This window comes from Frankliniella occidentalis, unplaced genomic scaffold, assembly GCF_000697945.3.
Source record: "Frankliniella occidentalis isolate FOCC.00 unplaced genomic scaffold, Focc_3.1 Scaffold17, whole genome shotgun sequence".
In the NCBI taxonomy this organism is placed as follows: domain Eukaryota; kingdom Metazoa; phylum Arthropoda; class Insecta; order Thysanoptera; family Thripidae; genus Frankliniella; species Frankliniella occidentalis.
The window spans coordinates 1,256,874-1,261,019 of NW_026267147.1; the positions used below are offsets into that span (position 1 = coordinate 1,256,874).

Consider the following 4,146-nt stretch of genomic DNA (forward strand, 5'->3'; position numbering starts at 1 on the left):
CCCCCCAATCTCCCCCTCAAGCGTTCCGCGCTCGCTGTAGTAATGTTTTCGTTCGGAGGCCAATTTTGGTTTGCACTACGCGGAAGGCGACGTCGTGACCACATGCCCCGGGCACCGCGGCGGGGCTGCGTGCGAGGCGGGGTGGCGGACGGGAGGGCGCTGTGCAGGGCTGCCGGACGGGCCGCTTCGGACGCGGCCGTGAACGTGCTGCGGCCCTGTCTGCCCAGCCGAGCCCAGCCCAGCCCTGGGGGCTGCCTTTGGGGCTGACGCGGCAGCAAAGGCTCCTCGCCTGCGCTGGGCGATATGAAACGACGACGAGCGTCCAACGGCGTCAAGCGGCGGCGTCCTGCCGTTGAGCCCATCGCCATCGTCTGCCCCATGTGCTCTATTGGGAAACACGCCATTCGAGCAGAAGTGACGACCCCCCAGCCCGTCAGAGTCAAGGACTCTCTGACGCAGGTCATGCCACGGAGGCGGCCGGCGCCCAGCTCGGCTCGTACACACGAGTGCGGGCCTGCTTTCTCCCTCGATATGATATGACGGCGTATCATCGTCGTCAGTGTGGGAAGGGGCGGGCGGCGCCGCGGCGACGCTGGCTGAAGCGCAAGCAAGCAGATGACGGCGCTCCGCGCCCGAAGTGTGTGTGTGTGTGTCGTCAGTTTAAGGGCCGGAGGCTGAGCAGGTGAGAAGCGCCTCTTTTCTCGGCCCGGTGCGCAAGCAGCAGCGCTCGGATTCCCACACCGCCGAGAGTTAATATACGCGGCGTACAATTACGGCCGTAAACACACACACACGCACACATTCGCACTCGCACCGCCACCAGGAGCGCGCAGCTGGCAGGCTGTTGGCAGTCTCCCCCTTGCCGCCCCTTGCTGCTGTGGAGCCCGTCAGCAGAGCGGGTCCAGCGGAGTGTATAGAGTGCAGGCGGACGCCACCGCCGACGCCTCCAGGCCGCGCTGCCAAGTCCAGACCTGCCACCTCCTCGTCCGAGGCCTGCCCCCCGCTACGACGACGACGATGGCGACGACGACGCCTTCCATCTGTCTCGAGGGAGGACGCGAGAAATGTTTTCCTGCCCACCTCCCCTCTCCTCAAACTGTTACTTCCGGGCCGATTTATCTGTATTTTCACCTCCTCGACGGCCGACTGGGCGAAGGAGAAGTGCGTCGTTGTCGTCGTCATGCTGATGTCGCCTCTCTGCTGCGCTCCGTCCGCTCTGGTCGTGCGCCCGGGGAGGAGTCATGGCGCTGTAATGACGTCTTAATGACCCCCGTGAATGACGTGTCGCTCGCTGACCTCGTCCTCGCCCGCCCCGCAGCGCAGCGCAGAGGGACCCGTTTCGACCCGTTTCGGGAGCTTCCACCCGACGGCTGCTACGCGCCGTTCCGGGCGTCGTCCCGTTCCCTCTCTCCCAAGGTTGATTCCGCGCCCGACGCGATGTGCAGTTTATATGTCGCGGGGTCGTTTACCATCGGAGCATCGGAGAGGAGAAAGTCTATAAAAAAGATGACAAGATCGACGCTGGCGCCAACAGGACCGGGCCGCGTCCTGACACGTGGAGGTCGGCCCGCGGCGCATCCCCACCACTCCAAGCCGAAACACCTTTTCTCCCTCGTTTTGTTGTGCGCCCTTCCTCGCCCTATATTTTCTGCTCTCGCTCTCATTGAAACCTCGGTCGGAACCAAAGGGTGCACCTATCTGTTGCCCGGGCCGCGCTGGTGTGCCCGCAGCGCGCCGGGCCGCTGCCGGTGGGTGGGCGAGAGGGCCGGCAGGGCGGGGAAGGGTTCATCCTTGGCTTCGGCCAGTCAATGACCACCCACCAGACTGCTCCCTCCGCGAGGTGGCGTTATGTGGCGTCGAGTTTTGTTGGTCTTCCGAAGCCCTGTGCGGGCCGCGGGCCGCCCCTCCCCACCCCTTCCCTCTCGGCTCGCACTCACCTGCTGCTGCTGGCGACGCGTAGGGATGTCCTACACTAACCGCCGCAGACGAGGGCCTCTCTCTCTTTGGTCGAGCAAAGCCCGTTGAAAACGGCTGGCAGGTAGGCAACCCTCCCACACGCACGGCGAGCGGGACAGCATGACTACGGGGCTACCTGTCAATGTCATCGCAGCAGGGCCGGACGTGAGGCGCGGGTACACGACGAGCCTTTCTTTTAGTAGCACTCCTCTTTACCGAGTATAAAACTGGTCGACTCGCTTCAGAAATATACTGTGGGAATAAAGTGTCCGCCCACCACCAACTCCCCCTCCCCCTCGTCGCCATGAAAGAAAAGACGCCGCGTCGATTTTGAAACGGCGACTCGCGCAGCGCGCAGCAGATCATGCGGCCGTGCGATTTTATTTTTCACGGCAACGATAAATAATGCAGCATCAGCCTTATGATTGGCGTTTGATGGGCGAGGCGGCGCGGCCTTGGGCTGCAGCTCCAGCCGCGGGGTTCGACGCCCTTCCCGTCCAGCGGGAGGCGTGATCGCGCGCCTCGAGGGGGGTTCTCTCCGGACCCTCTCCGGACCCCCCGCGCCTTTTTGTTTCCTCCGGCGCGGAGTCTGTAATTAGGGAAGGGAGATGGTGACACCGATGGGCAGTCGAACACTCTCCGGAGTACACGACCGAAGGGCCGAGGCAGAGGGGGCCCCGGGGAGGGGGGCAGGGCGCGCAGGGCGCTGCCTCCTCACGTAGGGCTCGCGGTGGGGGCCCCGCCTCGCCCCACCGCGCCTCACCGCGCCTCACCTGCACTGGAGTGGAGGCCTGACCGGCCGGGCCCCCGGTGCGTCTGGCCGAGCCAGTCTGCGTGCAGCGTTGCGCCCGCGAGAGCGCGCCGCGTCCCGCCTCATTCGCGACCAGTGCAGCAGTGAGGTGACGGTGGCGACGACCGCCATGTGACGGGACTCAGTGTGTACAGTGTACAGTGACATAGTGCTGACGGCCGAGACATGCGTGACCCCCTTGCCGGCGGAGGGGGCGCCGGCGGCCACCCCGAGGACGCCGCCATGGCCGTCGAGGATATAACCGTGGACTTGAACGCCGGCAGCGGCCTCTCAGGTGAGCGGTGACGGCGACCTGCAGACTGATTTCGAAGAGACCTCGGGGGGCGCTGCGCTATGAGTGCGACAAGGGCGGAGCTATACAGAAGGTATAGGAGAGTGTTCTTCGGAATTAGTCGGCTGGTGGTCATCGCTGGCCTTTGCTAGTCCCTTCCCTCGAGGAAGGCGACGGCGGGGGCTCCTCGCGTCCCGGCGGACGCGGATGGACGCGCCGCTCGGGTCGGCCGGAACTGCGCTCCGGTGTCGGGTGCGCCAGCCCGCGCCAGCTGGCCCGGCCGGCGGACCATCTGCCCTGGGGTCCCACGGCCCACGGGTTCAAACACCGACTATCATTTACGTTTTTGCTCGAGCGAGGCTGGTTTACGTATGTATTTCTGTACGATGTTTTTTGTCGGATGTTTTCTTTTATTTGGCGAACCAGCGCCAAGGAGGTGGTTGATGATATCGCCTGCGCCAGGACGGACAGGGTCTTGTCGTCGTGGTCGTGTTCCCAGAGTGCCATGTTTATGGGCCTCGGCGTGTCCGTCACCGCTTGACCTCGGCGCAGACGCCCTCAGTCAGACGCCCTGCTGCGGCCTGTGGCCTGGCGAGCCATGTGCGTCCAGTCGGTCCAGAGTGGGCTGCGCCCGGGCAGGGCTTCACCCGAGGGGTCCGTCTGGCTGGGCCCGCCACTCGTCCGCCACGCCACGGGACACGCTAAAAAAAGACGTCTGATGAAATGGGGAAAAAATAACTGCATCCGTTATCCAGAGCAAGAGTTCATTATGTTGATGATGATGATGACGATCGTGGCCGGGCACAAAGGGAACGCTGCGCGCAGGTTCCGGAGTTATCACTGCCACGGCAACGCGTCGCGCCCCCCTTCCGCTCGACTCTCTCTCTCCCTCACGCACGTGCCCGTGACAGGTCATCCAGATAAGGTCCCACATCGTCAATTAGGCTACGCCCGCGGGAAACCACAGGCCGCCCGCGGCCCGCACAGCTGTTGCTCCAAATCGGGTAAACGCCTGTGGCTTTGTGTCGTTGTGTTGTAACGCGTGTTTGTGCTGTGTGTGTGAGTGTGGTGTCACTGGACCATCGCTGTTGCGCCGTCTGGGAGGACT

The 4,146-nt window shown here is 64.1% G+C and overlaps 1 protein-coding gene across 2 annotated transcripts in view; it reads left to right on the plus strand.

Moving 5' to 3' along the window:
- Positions 1-4,146, plus strand: part of LOC113204849 (uncharacterized) — a 154,509-nt gene that overhangs the window by 118,467 nt on the left and 31,896 nt on the right. The window lies entirely within an intron of this gene.